Here is a 19,938-nt window from a genome sequence, read left to right as displayed (position 1 = left end):
AATTATGCTAAGGTCTTATTAAAATACAGAAAGACGAGAGAAGCTACCCAAGATAAGGGAAGAGATCAACATACACTGTTTCATGTCGTATGCTTTCTTGATCTCGAATCTGGAATATGGCTATGTACAGAGTGTAGGCCGGTTCCGAAACCCTGTGCATGTTGTTTCGTGTTTCGGCATCAGTATGACGGTAGCAGGTGTTGGTCAGGGTGGAGGCGGTTACTGATAACATGAGCTACTGCCAAGAAGTCAAAAGGAGGATAGGCCTAGCAATGGTAAAGGAAGCTTTTAATAGAGAAAAAGGAGTATCTTATGCTGACACCTGGAAAAAGAAATAGAAAGACACTAGTGAAGTACTTTGTGTGAAGTGTGGTACTCCACGGAGCAGAAAAATGAATATTACGGAAAAGTGAAGAGAAACTACAAGACGCATTTAAAATGTGGATATGTAGAAGAATGGAGCGTGTGAAATAGACAGACAAAATGAGAAATACTGCTGTTCTAGAAAGAGTGGATGAAAAAGAATAATGCTAAAATTGATCAGGAAGAGAAAACGAAATTGCCTACTGAAGGATGCACTGGAAGGAATGGTGAACGGAAGAAAAGTTCGGGGCAGCTGAAGATATCAAATATAGGCAGCATAACATACATGGATTATATAGGGAGACTAAGAGTAGAAGGAGGAAAATAGAAAAGTTTGGAGATTGATGGGTTTGCAGTGAAAGACCCGCCCGTAGGTAGAATACTGTGAATGAATGAATGAATGAATGAATGAATGAATGAATGAATGAATGAATGAATGAATGAATGAATGAATGAATGAATGAATGAATGACAATCAGTTGACACGTGAATTTCGTAACTTCATTATTCTATCCCGCAGCTAAAAATGATGATTTTTAATATTTTAGAATGGATATTAAGACATTTTACTGTATTTTAGAAAAACTGAACACCGTATTCTCAAGAATTGGCGCAATCTACATCAACAGGAGATCCTTTCAGAAGAACGTGTCGTAGTAACCGTCAAATAAGATTTTTAATAAGCTTACTATTAATTCTTAGAATAAATAAATACAAAATGTAGTACTTACGTAATATCATTAATTTAAGAATTTTTTTTTGTCAGAGAGAAATTACACTCTTTTTTGCTAAAGAAGACATTTAAAATATTTTGCAATGTTAATGGGCAAGTGATCTGAACATAGTTTAATTCATAATCAGTGTTGACGTTTGCAATAAAAAACAACTTTCAGTGTTAACATGGAAACTACATTACAAAGACATCAAGATATACAGTAACGGTCTTCCTAATAAACTGGGTAGCTATAATTTCTATACGACACATATACAGAGTTGATGCATAAACCAGTACTAATAAACCACGCATACCTAAGCGATGGATGTATAAGCAATGTGTAACTATATATGAGAATTAATTTATTGTAGTTACACACAAATGAAACTTCAGTTTAAGCTTGTATACATAAAAAATGGCCGTCTCTGTAATATCTTTCGTATGGATTGTCATTTTATGATGATGGTTGTGTTGTAACCACAGAACAACAAATAAAACAGCATAGAATAATAAAATTAGAATAATATTGATGTAGCTGTACTGTTGATGGAAATATAGCGTAATAATTGATCAGGCCCAGCTGTACTATCGGAAGTAGCGTTAATGTCAGTTGTGGAAGAAAACTGTAGGGATATCTCAAATGGCGGCTGGTTAAAAAGATGAATTACTTCAGATGGAAGAGATTTTTCAGGTTATCTTGGCAGTTTTCGAAGTAGTGTGATGATTGGATCAGAAGTCAACATCATTCTTAAAAATGTCTTCGTTTTTAACAATTCTTTAAGTTTTTTTTTTTTTGAATGGCGTTCACGGAAGAATTTAATATCCTTATTTCTGGCTTCATGAGCTTCTTCTGAAATTTTCTCAATGGAAGAAGTGCGGCAGAAATGACACAGGCCCCATGCAGAAGAATTTTAAGTATAGATGAGGCGTATAATATAAAGGATATTTAAAAAAAATGCATTACTAGTATCGTAGTTAAGGCACACTCATTGAAGGTTAATTCATTCATACTGTATCCACAATAAATAGTGATCAAAATGACACCAAAGCGTTTTGTCACATCTTCACCGGCACCACTGACAGCAGAAACAAGTGAAGTGGATTCTGATGGGTCTGTAGTATCGAGTTAACAAGGAATGAGGATTTTATCACACAATTGAGGTGGTCGGAAGCAAAGGGGTGTAAGTGCACATACGTTATTTACTAGAAAATGTGATTCAAAGTTGCTAAGCTTTCGTAAATTCCGTGAAGTTTTAATTTTAAATATTAATGTGTGATGTGGTTAAAAGATTACATCTCTTTACCACTTACGGGATTAGGTACAGCTTACAGCAGTAAAAGTTTTAGAAATATTCAACATCTGTTTCCTTCATTACTGTATCTTGTACAATAATGAAAATTGGTATGTGTAAAACACTGTCCTTCTGCTATATAAAAAAAATATTTTTACGATTTAGAAAAAATTATTTTTTTTTTCAAAATTCAAAATGGTGGCAGTTCACTGTGGAGTGATAAAGCGTTTCCTTTGTAACTCATAAACTTGTTAACTTTTTCAAGTTCTCTGTCTTTTATTTTATTGATGAAACTCATGTTTATAATATCATGCTCTTTCAAGTACATTCCTCAATAAATAATATTTCTTTTTATTTTGTGTTGAAAAAAAAATACTGATATTTGACCATTTTTAAAAATGAATTCAGTTTTTACCAGACAATCTACCAAAGGTACAGAAGTGATCTTGCATCATATAGTACGAGATATGACATGCATAAATACACAAGAAATATCATCACAGAATGTTGGATAGTTTTTAAGTTATATGGGAAATGCTTCATCACTGCACAGAGAATTGAATTTTGAAAAAAAAAAAAAAAATGTAAATAATTTTTTAACGTAAAAATATATATATATATTTTTTTTTCATATAACAGAAGAACACACACTAATTTTCATTATTGTACAAAATACAGTAATGGAGGAAAAATGTTGAATATTTCCAAAACTTTACTGCTGTAACCTGTCGGTACCTAACCCCTTAAATTTTAAATGCTTTAGTTTACCTTGGATTAACTGAAATTATTTTTTTTTTTTTAGAAATGTCACTTACACTCCTTTGCTTCTGACCACTTCAATTACCTTCGAAGATGATTCATCTACTTGGTAAAGTAACTGAACTGGCACAACACACGATACAAAGACATGACTTTCGTTGTAAGTCGGATTACTGTACCTTTGTTTATATGATGATTCCCCACTACTGCTATCTAATCTTCACTTTAAAACTAATATGAAAGCATCTGGATTTATTGTATCTAATGATTCTATTACAGTAGGTATCCTGTAGTTTTACTAGACCTGTTGTTGTATGGTACAATTCCTGCAGCTTCACTTCTACAGATGTTTCATAGAAAGTCATTGATGTTTTTGGTGGGTAAAAATGTTCTTTAGCTGCTAGTACCCGATGATAAGAGGAATAAAAATGAGCATTTCTTTCCGGATTAACTTACATTGTTTTCACTTAAACTCGCCTCGAAAATTCATTATACAGCTTTTTCTTCTGAGTAAGGCCCCATTTCTTTGGGTGATTTAGAGTCAATTCACGCCCGATGTATTTTTCAGCTCTCGTAGGGTTTGCTAATACAACTTTATTTTAGAAGCTACCTACCTCATTCCTTTCTTTTAACTCTTGTTTAAGTCTTGTTATTGTAGCAAAAGCTACCTGGGTCACACTTTTTCTTGACGCATTGCTTCTGTTTTTCGTAAATTATCTCTGTCACTGCTTTCATCAAAAGTCAATTTACGGCATCCTCCTTAACCTCATCTGAAGCTGACGATTCCTCTATGATTCTACCACTGAGAAACCCATTCCACCAAATTACATAATTTAATGAAAATTTTCTCGTTGTCCACTTCTATTTTCACCAAATTTTTGTTGAAGAATTTCGTACAGTTCTCTCCCACATTTTCGACATTCCATTGTGTACGCGCAATAATAACAGTATGCACATTCGGAAACTGCAACATATACACACTATGTGAATAACCAATACAAACGAATAAAAATCTGCAGAAATTTACGCTGTGCGGTGGTGCCAACGTGGGGGTGCTGATTGAGGAAGCGTGGTATTGTACCTGCTTGCATGGCTGGCCCATGCGCTAATGCAGACTCTCACCAGGCATAATGTACACTCACGACTGCACGTGACTGCAAACGTTTTTCATTTTATCACATTCTACACACTATAAGCATTCTTCAGTACGTAAACTCATTGCTACGTTCAGTTGCAAATTTTTTGTAGCTCGAAGAGATTTTATTTCATCACACTATTTGTTTTTGTCGAATATGTAAGAATTAAATAAAGGTTATATATAACATTTGTTGATGATATGGTGTTATCAGAAGAGCAGATGACACTAAGGGATATGCTACTAGACCTAATTGACAGCTGTGAAGAGGGGATGAAGATAAATTCCAACAAGACGAGGACCAAAGAAAAGTAAAGAAGGTAAACTTGCAAATTCTAAATGAGGCAGTAGAGCAAGTGGACACCTTCAAATACTTGGGGTATTCTATAAGCAGTAACATGAGCTGCTGCAAGGAAGTCAAAATGATGATAGAAATGACAAAGGAAGCTTTTAATAGAAAAAGGAGCATCTTCTGCGAACCTCTGGATAAAGAAGTAAGGAAGAGACTATTGTAGTGCTTTGTGCGGAGTGTAGCATTGTATGGGCCAGAAACATTGACATTACGACGAAGTGAAGAGAAACATTAGAAGGAATGTAATTCAGTCAATACTTAACAAAGAGAAATAAAATTCTATATTATAAACGTTTTCGCCAATCATATTGGCATCCTCAGGTAAACATGTACATAATTTTTTCCTGACTGGCATTAAGAAATTTCAAAGACATAATGGCGAAAACGTTTATAATATAGAATTTTATTTCTCTTTGTTAAGTATTGACTGAATTACATTCCTCTATATTGTACTTAACGGACCATTATGCCTTTGAAATTACTTAATGCCAGTCAGGCAAAAATTATGAACATGTTAACCTGAGGATGCCAATATAATTGGCGGAAACGTTTATAATATAGAATTTTATTTCTCTTTGTTAAGTATTGACTGAATTACATTCCTCTATATTGTACTTAACGGACATTAGGCCTTTGAAACATTAGAAGCATTTGGAATGTGGATATGGAGAAGTATGAAATGTATGAAATATACAGACAGAATAAGAAACGAAGCTATGTTGGAAAGAGTGGGTGAAGAAAGAATGATGCTGAAACTGATCAGAAAGAGGAAACGGACTTGGCTGAGTCACTGGTTGAGAAGAAACTGTCTTCTGAAGAATGCACTGGAAGGAATGGTGAACGGGAGAAGAGTTCGGGACAGAAGAAGATACCAGATGATAGACGACTTTAAGATATATGGATCATATGAGGAGACAAAGAGGAAGGCAGAAAACAGTAAAAACTGGAGAATGTTGGGTTTGCAGTGAAAGACTTCCCTTGGACAGAACATAATGAATGAAAAATGAATATTTAACTTTTACTATTTCTTTGCGATCCGCCGAGTTAGCTCTGTGGCGTCTGCCTACAGACTAGGTACTTGGCCCGGGTTCGATTTCCGGCGGGGTCAGAAATTTTATTGTAAAATTTCTACCTCGGGCCTAGGATACAACTTCTAATCACTAAATTGTGTACCATATCCCTGAGTTAAGTCCCAAATCTCTCCGCAGTGTATATGAAGAGTAGGCATGTGTCACTGTTGATAGTGATTTGTCCGCCGAATGGGGGCGTTAAGTCTGGCGGCCCCCTTGATGTTATTTGACGGGATTAGGCTACGTGATGGCACCGGATTTCCCCTTCTCCCTTCCTCACCATCATCACCCTCACCCATTTCCTACACTACACTTACACATACACTCACTCAAGCACATGACATAACTCTTCATAGATACGCATCATGCATAATGTGGCCCACCGAAATGGTGTGCAAATTGAAACTGGGTTAAAGTCCTGCCATCTATCCGCAATATGCGGAACCGAATGACGCAAGTGAAGTGGGTACACACACACACACATACACAATTTCTTTGTGGTGCATAAAGGTCATTCTTGACATTAAAATGCATTAAGATTAAAACTACGTTTGTAAAAGTTAGGAAAAAAAGTATTACTTTCATTACCGTAAAAAGTGAAATGTTTAAACATGTAAATTCAAACTGTTCTTACCGTCGTATTTATTAAATTAAAAATCTTTCAGTATCGAATTTAGTTGGTTCAATATGTTGTTAATCAAGTGTCGTAAGAAAAAAAAAATTGCGGGATTTTCCGAGTTTCGGATCTCTGTGCGATGGAACACGGATTGTGTGAGAAATATGATAACCACTGGATCACAGAGGTTGAAAAATTTATAAATACATACATTTTTATATTGCAAGATGAATTAGGAATTTATAGGTAAATTTAATGTAGAACACTATTTCGATGAGTATAGGACGTTTTATTTTAAAGTTCAAACTAGGTCCTAAGTTCAGGGCCCACCTCGAAGGACATTAAACTTCAAGGGCCCGCAAATTAAATTGGTACACTTAAATATTAACTATGTTATTAAATTTTAGGAATTAAATTCTTCTAATTAAACATTGTCTAAAAGTCAAATGGATACACTTAAATGTTATTTAAGAAATTAAATTATTCTAATTAAAAGCTTTGATGGCGAAGACACATCATTAATTCAGACTCTTGGGACAAGGTAATGATAATCAATTGGACGGTGATCAGCAATAATAATCAAGCGCCAAAAACCTGTTTCGAGATATTGGTCATTGAAATAAATCTGTTTCTTTTTTTTAGAAAACATTTAATGCAAGAAGTATTATAACATGCATATTATTACAAAAAATACCACAAATAATACCAGAAAAGGCTAACCGATTTTTAATAAGAGACCAGCAGTTGAATTAATATTTCAAAGCAAAACAAATAAATGAAATTTATTCCATAAACGAATTTTTGCTTATAAATAGCAGCAAAATTCAGATATCGCATTCTTGATTTTTTCCGAGTTAAATTAGCCTGTCATCAACAAATCTTTATTTACACCATCATTATTTGATCTGATATAGAAAAGAAAACATGCAGTATAAACGGCATTGGTTATTCCAACATTTTTTTAAGAAAGTTCTTTAACCGTAATTGTAGGCTTTGGAAAATATCGGTGGATTAAAACTCCTATCTTTCTCGGTTCTAACTACCATACTTAATGTTAATACTAGAATAAATGTCCTCTTATGATGAAGCACAATAATAACTCATGTAATGTACATCTTTCTCAAGGACTCTCCTCCCGTAAAACTTGAGATGTTTCTCGGTACTTCGCCATTCTGCTGCAGCATTTAATGTAAGTAGGAAGTGAGAGACGCACAATATAATTCGATCGCAAGAGAGAAGTTGTATCGCATTCAACAGTGTTACAATACTTTGCAATTCAACAATCACATAATATTACATACGTAAGTAGTTGCAAGGTTAAAGATCTAAATTACTGAACAAATTAATAATTACAATACAATTTTAATCTTCTTTCCTAGACTAATTCTAGCTATTATGATGTAAAATTCTATTAAACGATATTTTCAGTTCTTCTTCTTCTTTTTTTTTTTTTGAGAGCAACGAATCTAAAGAAAATGTCGTAATTCAGAGCCCGAAATATTGGATTGTGCCCGTTCTTACGTACCTTAGAGTGCAACTTATTTTTCAGTAAAATATATCCATACGAACATTGATCTGATTCGAAAAGATAATAACGATATAACAATAATAATTTTATAGTATTCCTTTGTTCAACAAAAAATTACTATTCAGTTTTAATCAGCACTTCACTGAACTATCTGTTGCTGAATATTTCATTGTTGGCCTTGGTCAAAGCTAGGTAGTATTAGGGAGACAAATCCGAAGAGTTAGCTATGACTAGGATTGGGCGAGTAAATTACCTGTATGTTTTTACGTGTAATTTACATGTAAAATACGTAATGTAGGAAACTGTTTTATATACGGAGTAATAACCTATCATTTACTGATTTTGATAATCTAAACATAAATCACTTCATTTCTTTTAAGTCCTGATAAGAAAAATGTCTGTTGCAGGAGAAAAAAAAAATTTTTGTGATTTTATACTGTAGTTTTTACATAAATTATAATATTTGTTCATACTTCCTTTCATTAACTTTAATACTTAGAAAAATAGCAATGTTTTGCTGAATTTTGGTTTGTTTGTTGGAAAGACCCCATAACATCCTAACTAATTAATTTTGGTTGGGACTTTATATATATATATATATATATATATATATTATAAAACACAACTAATGATGAATAAATCTATCATTTAGCAACTAATATCATTATTAAATATATTTTGACAATAAAAATGAACTAAATAGTTTTAATTGATTTCCCGAAAATTTTGTTTTTGTCACTTGTGGGGTTTTAAAAGTAAACGATTCTAGTGAATAAAGGCCTTTTTATAGTATAACACTTTAAGATAAATATTATGATTTGAACATAACAACTCATTAAATGTGATAATTTTCCAAATTTGATGTGATAAATGACTAATCATCAAAGTTGGGAAACATGGCTGAATAGATTGTTTGCATGTCAGAACATTAATAAACTTATTTTTCAAGCTTCGTTTCCACTGGCATTACCATTTTTGTTGGTAGTAGGCCATGTGTACAGTTCTGTGTAGAAAAACTTTGACTTCATCCGGTATGAATTGTAAAATTTTCTTAAGGTCTCCATTTTTTTACATTAATTGGTAGCTTCCAGTTATATATTAGATTTGTTGACAGTTGAAACTAAACAAAAAAGGATTAAAAATTGAAGTTCTTGGAGGTTTTTTTATGTATTTTACATTTATTACGTTAATTACTTGTTATTTAGGCGTATTTTACTTTAATGTAAATAACCTTTTTTTACGTGTAAAGTCCAACCCTGGCTATGACATTGTCAGATATTAAAACATCGCTCCGAGTACTGAACCGAAGCGGGATTCAAAAACACGATCAAGCTTCTGGGAATTAGTTCTGTTGTCACGCTTTGAAAATGCCGCTGATTAATTTAAATTTAAGGGATTTGATGGAAAGAAAAATGAAACCAATGAACTTGACTGTGCAGATGGATAACAAAACTAAAACAAAATTTAATTAATGAAAGTATCATTTTATTTAATTATTATTCAGTTATTGTTTCGTCATGAAAAACCAAGGCTTTATAAGTATATCTTAAATATCTGTCGAAATTTTGAAAATGAAAATATCTGTTTAACAAATATTTAAAATGGAAAGCAAATTTATCTTAAAATTGTTGTTAAAGCACTGAGAAAGATTTTTTTTTTTAATTTTTATCAGTGATCATTATAGTACGCAAGTTTATGTCAATGCTTATTTTTAATGCATGTCCATTTACGAGGCGTTTAAAATAGCAATGACGTATGGGCCAACTGTAAGAATTTCTATTTTTTTCTCGCAATATATTTCTTACACTGTTCTCTATCAACATAGGAGGAATGGCTCGTTCATAGTCCTGTAAGTGGGTGTAAATGCTATTTCAATACGTGGTAGGCTATGTGGTCCTTACAATATCTTTGGAACGAGGTGGAATTATGAGAATAGCAATGGCATATGCGCTAGCATGTCCCTTTAAATCCGCTGTTCTACCACAGAATGAAACATTTAAATTTGCTCATCTTTAATTCGCATAAGGTTTACAATAATGTAACAGTAACTATTTCAAAATTCTCGTAAATTTTACAAAATCATAAAAGTAATTAAATTTATATTTCACATTTATATCATACATTTTGTATCAAACATTACATTTTTCATCTAATTCTTGCTGTGAGGTGTTTATTTCTGTAAGGTTTGACAATATTAATCCCAACCCACTTACAGTATTTGTTATTTTAATGTGTTTATGTATTTAATGTGGTCCTTTACTCAGCAAACAATGCAAATAAGATGTTTATTCTTTCCAGTAGACCTATTGTCTACTGATTTATTGTGTCTCTGTCCACAAGCAAACTAGAAACGTGATCTTTTTAAGATTCTGTAATCTATCATCCCTCATGTGACCAATTTGTCAATAAGCAGAACTAAACGTGATGTTTACTCTTTCCGGTATCAGTTACCCCTCATCTCAATCTCCTTGTAACAGTATTTTATTTTATTTACTTATTTATTTTTATTGGGTTATTTTACGACGCTGTATCAACATCTAGGTTTTTTAGCGTCTGAATGAAATGAAGGTGATAATGCCGGTGAAATGAGTCCAGGGTCCAGCACCGAAAGTTACCCAGCATTTGCTCGTATTGGGTTGAGGGAAAACCCCGGAAAAAACCTCAACGAGGTAACTTACCCCGACCGGGATTCAAACCCAGGCCACCTGGTTTCGCGGCCAGACGTACTGACCGTTACTCCACAGGTGTGGACTCTTGTAGCAGTAGGATTTCTTTCAGCCTTCTCTAGCTCTCTTACCGAGAAGTATATAGACGTACAGTGTTTAGGGTGTTTAGTTTCTTAAAGTTGCGTTTGTAACAGTGCTAAATAATGAGTGAAACAAGTGGTGCATCATTTCGTCCTAGGAAAACCTTGCTTTTCCTGAACTGACGCATGCGACGTGCGAGGCCAGCCTCGCACAAATCCGGACTACAGGAGAGATAGTGAGTGGTTTCTGTAACTGCGAGATGTGAGGTCTGCGCACCTCGCAGCCATAGAAACCACTCACTATCTCTCGTGTAGTCCGAAATTTTGCGAGGCGGGCCTCGCACCTCGCACGTCGCATGCGTCAGTTCAGAAAAACCAAGGCTGAAGCGCTCAATACAGAAAAAAAAGTGTAAAGCAAGTGTAAACAAAAAGATGCGAAATCTAGGAGAACAATATGTAAGTGAAAGGACAAAGAAAGTTGTGAAGGCAAGAAAAATACAGGCTCCAAGTAGATGTGGTTGCTTTGATAGAAGGGATAAAATAGAATATATATATTTAGTGAATTCTGCAAAATTGGTGGTTTTTTGAAATGCAAAAGGCTTATTTAAATAATTTAATGACAAGTGTGGATGTAAAAAGAACACGCGTTAAGGACAGGCCCTCTCGTAGTTTGCGTACTGTGGAATACAAGGTGCTCTTCCAAGGTATGTCTTACAGTGTTTGTGCTGTCGCTTTTAGGGGCATATATGGTTTAACTGAAAAAAGGTTACTAATGTACGTGATAAGATGAGAGCAACAGGCTGTTTAGATAAAGACCAGCATGGACATCAAAAAAAGACTAGGGAATTGCCTGAATCTACGCGGGCAAAAGTAATAGAACACATCAAGAGGCCCGGCGTTAGGGATGCCATGCTGTCATCTAATATGACAAGCTCATCATCAGGGACGACACTTCGTCCCAGTTCGCCACGAAGTTCACTGGTACTGGTGTATAGAGTTCCCGTGTTTACTGGTTGATAGGAGCAGTCCAGCGACAGTACGCGACTGTTTGCTGGTAGGCTATAGATTGACGGAACAAAAATTCAACGTTTCTACAGGTTACCACTGCCATATAGTACTGTACTCCAACCAGGAGAAAGTCTCAGGGTAATGAGACGCAGCGGGGAATTGCTTTGAACGAATGTTGATGTCATAAGATGTCATGAGGTCACACACGTGGGTACACGCATCTCCATTGGCTAACTCTCAAAGCACAAACGATAACACTGATACACACATATTTATACTACCCTAATTACAAAATTAGATCACGGTTAATCTCCTGGTCTTTTAATCTTTCCATACAGGAAATAACATATGCAGGAGAGCGCATGTTTTTTAAACTGACGTTATAACGGTAATATTAACAATCTACTTCGCTCCAACAAATGACACAATAGTAAGCACATTCCTTTCACGGTTAATCTCCTGGTAGGAGAACAGTATGTATGCGCGTAGCATATGCCTTGATTAGTTATAATATTACTTACACAGATACAACAACGACAAGTTAGTCAAATTACATACACGTCGTATTTGCAATCGAGTTAAACATCATTCTGATATAAACTGTAGTCCGTTACAATATATAACAATGTGCATTTTTAAGGGTGAAAAAGTGAAATTCCTTCTGTTTTCACTAAAAATATGCTTGTCCTGCGAGAAAGTTCGCTCAACATCACACGATGTTATACATAGTTTCATCTCAAAAAGATTAACAATAGTTGCACTGTTTACTTTTTCTAGTATTTCCGATGTCAACAAAAATTTCTTTCTTGGTTCATTGGAAGACATCACTCTTACAACAACGTGAGTTACTTATCGTCCCACAGAATCCGATGTCTCATCTATAGATACAAATATTTTGTTACTACCTATAGCTGTTCGAATGGGTTCAGAGTTTTTCGTTTACAGATGATAAATAGGTTGTACGCATTGATGTTATACTAGGAAGTTTTCTAGACGTGTATTTTTCCATAAACCGCTGAAAATGCGGATTACTGAGCTTGTGTATTGGAATATTCGCCGATACCATCATCTCGCACAAATCATTATAAAACTCAAAGTTTGTAAACCGAGCAGATGGGAGAAATAACGGCAAACGTTCACTATGCCTTTTCGTTTCACAATGCTTTTGCAAATCTTTACGAACGTTTACCTTTAGTTCTGTGTTGCAGACTTTACAGCGTATGTTGTCGCCCTCCACACTAAAATACTCACTTCCAAACGCAGTTGCAATTGCATTCAGTTTAGACTCTTGTCTGACTGCATTGTATTATGTTTACACTACTGCACACAGAGTCACGATCACAACCACCTTGCCATTAAGTGACAACGGCACCAGTAGCACTTAGCAACTATAGGTAAGCCACTTCAATGAAAAACAAGCAGGCAGCGGCAGAGAGCAGCATAGGTTCGAATCCTAAACAAATCAAACGTACGTACGTTCTCCGGTGCAGCACACACAGGTTGCCCTTTCCTGTCACAGTGCAGTACCTTCGAACCCATGGCCTCCGTGACGTCAATATAGGAAGCAACAACCAACCTAAAATCCATCCACGCTGGGACAATGTGTCGTCCCTGCTCATCATTAACGGCAGGCTGTGGTCTACATTGGAACTGGAGACAGTGGACAGCTTAGAGGAAGATGGGGTGAAGTCGGGAAAAAGGAATGTATAGGGGTCAGTTTTTCTTTAATATATGCAGATAATCAACCATTAATTAAATGTTATGATACACATTTATACTTCAGGAGCATTTTCACGACCGCTGTGGGACATAACTCTAAGACCGTATAGGCTCTATTTCGGCTGATAATAGGTAGATAAGTAGAAAATATACTCTCATGACGCTGGGACTCTACCTGAGAAAATTAAAACAAATTAAACATTCATAATGTAGGTGAAATCTACGTTCGTAACTTTCGATGTTTTGTATCCGATGCAATTACCACCGCCATTATGTACGCTCGTATCATAACCTTTACATCATTTTTATTTCTGCATCTTAGACATTTATTACAAAGGGAGTTTCTTTTTTAAAGAAATGGTCAAGGTTGTCATGGATAAATGCCTAATAGTACATATATGCTTGATTACAGGAGTAAAAATGAATTTTCTCTTTTTGTGCACAGCAGGCGAAAAATACCTTTTTTTTTACAAATTAAATGCTGTATGTTACTACCATAAAACTAGTAATTCGAAGAAAAGAAAATTATTATCCACATTTAGCGTGATACTGATTTTGTTATTTTCACTAGTAAAAAGTTATTTTTGTGGAATAATTTATTAAGTACATAAATTCAATTTCACCTTGGATGAGATTAATGTTCTACCTTGAACTTCAGGACATCCCAATACGATATTAATTTTGCTATTCACAGATTTACGATGAAAACGATTAATGTTAATAATAATAATAATAATAATAATAATAATAATAATAATTCCATGTGTGGGAAAATGGAAAACACAACTGAATGTTTATTTTATCGGAAAAGCACCTCTAAATTTTATGCTTTTTTCTTATGATTTATTGATGATCCTCTCAGATAATGAGCACAATCTACAAAAAGCAGTATTCAGCATGTATAAAATGGCTTTCGATTACAATTTGACGGTATCTACAAAGAAAACAAAAAATTTAGGATTCATAAGATCTCAACCCAAACGAACCAAAATTTCAATCAATGATATTAATTTAGAACAGGTTTCAAATTTCAATTACCTAGGGTGTAATATTACGTATGACCATCCAAGCGATCAAGAAACTAAACTCTCCAGACTTCTATAGCTTAATACAATAAAACGAACTCTAATGAAAAGAGTCCGGAAAGAAACAATACTGAAATTTTATAAGATAATGCCAATACTATTGTTAACATATGGACCCGAAAATTGGGTACTGACCAAACAACAACGTAGGAAAATAGAGGCGGCGGAGATGAGATTATTGAGACCACTTGCTGGTTACAGATTGAAAGATCAGAAGAGAAATAGTGAAATTCGTGAAGAGTTACAAATACAAAGTCTTATTGACTTCATAGACTCTTCTAGACAGCAGTGGTACCAACATCTGATGAGAATGGACATAAACCGCACTCCTGTACAGATGTTCCTATATCAACCAGTTGGTGGAAGGGATCTTGGCAGGCCCAGAAAGAGATGGAGAGAACAGTTCTGATTTCCTGGAAATTGAACAGGCCTAAGGGCCTAAACCATGATGTATTTGATGGTGATAATGATTATGACTAGGAGGATAATGATACTGAACAGGATGACGACGAAGGTGTTGGCAGGACGAAGGCAGATGAAGATGAAGAAGACTACGAGTAATGACGATGACAACTGAATCACTGATTTCAAAAACAACACGCCATTTATAATATTTTAGTTTTTTTTCGGTATTTTTATTCTACAGAGGTAGACACATATGTTGAGATCAGAAACATCCCAAGTCTCCGGATAGTATGCGGTTAAACACGATATTTTACATTGCAGTGAGTGTAAAAGCAACTCATTTGATGGGCTAGGCTGTTTATTCACTCAACTTATTTCAGTTGGTATGTTGCCTGTACCTCCGAGTGCAGCATAAGTCTATATTTATTTTTATTATGACTGTAATGCAAATGGCGGTGGTTGTTTCTTGCATGAGTTAAACTGTGTATTACAGGACACCATGAACTTAATGTTCGATTAGTGTACTAACTTATTAAAGGCAAAATGTTATACAATTATGGTCAAATAGGAATATTACAATAAAATTTTCGAAGAAAATAAATTATTATGTTAGATTTGTACGGCCACAGATTGACAATTGATCCTCGTGTCAACAGTCACATTTGAAGATAAAATCTAAGACCTTAAATGATACAGCCAAGAGGGCTGCAGTGGCAAAATTCATTATCCATAAACGGAGTGTCAAAAAATTCTATAATGCATTACAGAAGACCCAAAAAATTTCCAAGAAAAAAAGACAGTGGGCTTCTGTTTTGAGTATACGCAAAATGTCAGTTACCATGCACTCCTGTACAAGAAATCATCTACTTACGCCATCTTAATTTCTCAGTATTATGTATTCATAATCTAAATTTGTCAAGTCTGCTGTCTTCATTTACCACGAAGATAATGGAAAAAATTATTTAAACGAAGCGTGTACTTTTGTTATCTAATACTTAAAGTCATGTGTTGGTGAAAAAGTCAAAGAAATAGTGCTATTCAACGACAAATTGTCGTGGACAAAACAAGCACCATCCGTTTTCAGGCTTATCAGGATTTTATAGAAATTTGATAGAAATGAGCAAGACATTCGTATCCATAACGACTTATTTTTGCCATGTTACAGGGTAATTAGGGGTTATAAAGAGAAGTTTGAAGAAAAAGGATATACTTTGTGTACGAACTGAAGGAATGTATAATTCTTTAAACCGTAAGACCAGCTTTGTAGTTAATTTGATTTGTGGAGCACATCTAACGGATTTTAGAGGTTGATAGGGAAGTTTATAGAAACGCACACGTTTATCATTGGAAACATCTACTAACAGTATCTCTCGAAGTGAGAAAGTGAGCTTCATTTCTAAATTTAACCATTTTGTTTACAGCAAAAGCACTTCAGGAGCAATGGTATGCAGGAACTTCATCAATGGATTTTTAAAACACACTTTTCCTCTCAGGTTATTATTTGAAATGATTCCTTCCCTAAAAAATATTGAAGCTTTCCAAGTGATGTGGTGCCAATAGATGAAGGAAAGATGGAAGTCATTATATATTGTGCGCTCTATGTTCCTAAATAATTTTAGCAGTATTTTTGGAATGAAATTTTGAGGTGGCCCATTACTGGGATGGAACAGTAGACGTTCCAGCAGAATAAGGACTGAAGAAGAGTGACTGAATGCTTACTAAATGTAATATAATTCAGTTTGTTCACTGTTAGGACAGTTTATTTCATATGGTATTGCCCAACATGGATACTTAAAAAAAAAGAATAAAATACTGATAATGTAGTGTCATATTTAAGGTAATCAAGAAACAAAATATATTCACAAAATGTAAATAATAATTTGTAACTGCATGTGTATATACTTCAAAATAAGTGTAAACACACAATTTATGAAACAAAAAATATACGTATAATTTGAGACAAATTCACTATTTTCCAGTTTTCCTAAAATTTACTTTTTGTGATAGAGATTGTTTTTGAAATCAATCCAATAGAAATACGATGACGAATAAGATCGTAATAGAATGATGTTGATGTTTATGTATAAGAATAATGATCCTATCACAACCTTTAATGTTTCGCGCTCGATGATGGTGAGTTGGCACTCGTACTATATATTAGCCGAAATTTCATTAGAACTTGAAGCAGCGCGGTTTCCATGACACGAGTCCTAGGCAGGATGACTTAAACCTTGGTTTTTCTGAACCGACGCATGCGAGATGCGAGGCCCGCGTCGCACAAATCCGGACTACACGAGAGATAGTGAGTGGTTTCTATAGGTGCGAGGTGCGCAGACCTCGCATCTCGCAGTTATAGAAACCACTCACTATCTGTCGTGTAGTCCGATTTGTGTGACGCGGGCATCGCACCTCGCACGTCGCAAGCAGAACGTCGGTTCAGAAAAACCAAGGCTTTAGCGGCTTAGCCCACGACGGTACCGTGCGAGGATACATATAGTAAGCAGTGTCAATTTTCTTTCTAGTATCAACTTACTGTTTAATATATTTGTGTTAATTCGTTAATTCATTCGTTCATTCATTCAAAAAGCAGATTTTCTACTGTAAACCTAGCATTCTCCAGTCTTCGCCACTTTCCCCCTTCCTCTTAGTTCCGCATACGATCTATTATATCTTAATGTTGTCTATCTTCTGTTCTCTATTCTTTAGTACGAATTATCATTATTTTTCGGTGTAAAACATTCAGCCAGTTAAATGTGGTCACGAATTTGGGGAGCAACGATAGGAAGTGAAATCTGGCTACGGAAACCAGTTGTAACGACTGGGTAGGCCATCGTACTAAAATCACGATACATCTGTTCTGGTTGAATGATCGTTCACTTCTGTTTAGACACGTAAACGTGGTCAGTAGTTGTCTGGTTAGCTTTGCCCTGTATGGGCTGTTGACCCAATAAGTATTTACAGACATGGACAAATTATTACACTGACATACCGTTACATTATTATTTTTCAGTTTCTTGAGTTAATTATTCTGTAGTTGTGCAAATGAGCACATAATGTTCACAAAACTGATCCTATTACTATAATTATAATATCAATTTTTGTTTTCCACCTGTGCTTATCTTAATATTTGGATTTATATTAACGTTTTCGACACTCGGTGTGTGTCATCTTCAGATATGGGGTCTATGTCATTGTGTGTCGTGAAGACCTAGCTTCTTAATTATGTTGTGGGTTGTTCACTTGTGTATGACATTTCATGATTTCTTAATTTAGCTAAAATTACTATAAGCAGTGTGTGGTTGGTTGTTATGATTCTGTTAAATTCTATCTTTTGAAAACCCATATAGGACAATAGAAAATTATGTTAAAACCATTATTATGACACATAAATATAAACAAGTAAAATATATACACTATAAAAACACTGTAAAACACTGTATACACTATATCACTTTTATCACATATATGGTTGGCTGTGTTGGCCTGTTATATCGTTAAAATTGGGTTGTCTTTACTGTTCTTGGTAAAAACTGTCTTTTTGACGCACTTTCACTGATTTTCCATAGTATTGTATGTTGGAGTTTTTGATGTTGTTCAAGTTGACTACTGTGAATCGTGGATGCTGTTATTGAGTACTTAGACGTATATAATACAAGCTATTTTCTGTTGAGTCCGCTGTCTAGTATGGCCATGCGTGTCTGCAACAATTTACTTTATATTAATTGATTGAATTAAGACGATTTTGTTTTTTATTAAGTTGGAATCTATCGCGTAAAAATGTTGTATGGAAATACTTACAATTTTAGCTGATGTTGGAGTGTTCCTATGTGGTGCATGGCTGAGATAGAATGGCGGGCTCAATTACGTCATCTGGAGTGGGAAGTGGAGGGGGTACTGGTGGGACCTGTGTGGTTGTTGTGTGTGTTTGTTTCGGCGGGAATAATTTAAACAAGTTAAAAAGTGGGTTATTTGTATTGGCCATTTGTTCGTTGAGGAGGGGTCTTCCTGAGTTAAATTCTTTTATAATGTGAAATTGTTCCGCGGTGTCTATTGTGGAGTTATTTATGATTTTTAATATTTTTAATGTGTCATTTATAATTGTTAATTCATGATTTTTTCGATGAGGTGCTGTGCAAATTTGGATTTGTTCCTATTGTAAATAAAATCGGAGGTGTGTTCACGGTATCTAATTTTGAAGTTTCGTCGAGTCTGACCTATGTATGTTTTGGGGCAATTTTTACATTGCAATTGATATATTCAGCTGTTTAGTAATGGTTCGTTGTTGTTGGTTTTGTTCGGAATTATATTGTTTAGTTTATTGTTGGTGCTGGGGGCTATATTGATGTTTTGTTTTTTGAAAAAATTACTGAGTTTGTTTGATATTTTCCCATAGAAAGTCAAACTGTGCCATTGTTTTTTGTTTTTTATTTTTGCGGGTTGGAGTGTAGTGGAATCTTTTTTATTTAGTTTTAATTTTATTTTTTGTATTAATTTATTGATTAATTGGTTTTCATATCCTTTTTCCCTGGCTAGTTTTTTTTATGTAATTTAGTTCTTTGTTATAATTATCTTTATTTAATGGGGTTGTAAGCAATCTGTCAATGAGAAAACGGAATTTGCTAATTTTGTGTGTAATAGGGTGCGTGGATTGTTTGTTTATAGAGTGTGTGGTTGAAGTTTGTTTCCTGTGTATGTTGAATGTTATTATTGGAGGTTCTATTGTTATATTTAGGTCCAAAAAATTGAGACTATTTTTATTGTTACTTTGTTCTAGTGTGAATTTTATATTTTGGTGTAGTTTGTTGAACTCATTTAATATTTGATTGTCTATGTTTTGAGTGTTTTCATATAGTATTAATGTATCGTCGACGTATCTCGCGTAAATACTAAAGTTGAATTTTTTGCTTAGGTTATTTATGTGTTTGTTTTCTAGATCTAGTAAGAATATATTAGCTAAAAATCCGGAGAGGGGGTCACCCATGGCTAATCCTGTTGATTGGGTGTATATTTTATTGTCGAATTTAAAGTAATTCTGTTTTAGAGATGTTTTCAGTAATTGAGTAACTTGTTTGATTAGGTTATTGTCTAATTGGGCCTCGTGAAGTTTTCTAGTGACTATATTGATGGTTTCATCTATTGGTATGT

The 19,938-nt window shown here is 34.5% G+C and overlaps 1 protein-coding gene across 2 annotated transcripts in view; it reads left to right on the top strand.

Moving 5' to 3' along the window:
* Positions 1–19,938, top strand: part of LOC138693354 (glucose dehydrogenase [FAD, quinone]-like) — a 65,081-nt gene that overhangs the window by 22,540 nt on the left and 22,603 nt on the right. Inside the window, exon 1 of one of the 2 annotated variants that reach the window (XM_069817272.1) lies at positions 7,485–7,603. The exons of the other annotated variant lie outside the window; for it this stretch is intronic. The gene's annotated coding sequence lies outside the window, so the exon portion shown is untranslated. Of the gene's footprint in view, positions 1–7,484; positions 7,604–19,938 lie in introns of those variants that run through there. 2 annotated transcript variants of the gene reach the window in all.

The sequence above is a fragment of the Periplaneta americana genome, chromosome 17 (genome assembly GCF_040183065.1).
Source record: "Periplaneta americana isolate PAMFEO1 chromosome 17, P.americana_PAMFEO1_priV1, whole genome shotgun sequence".
NCBI lineage: Eukaryota > Metazoa > Arthropoda > Insecta > Blattodea > Blattidae > Periplaneta > Periplaneta americana.
The sequence above is the reverse complement of the archived record's forward strand: the minus strand, read 5'-3'. Positions and strand labels throughout refer to the sequence as shown.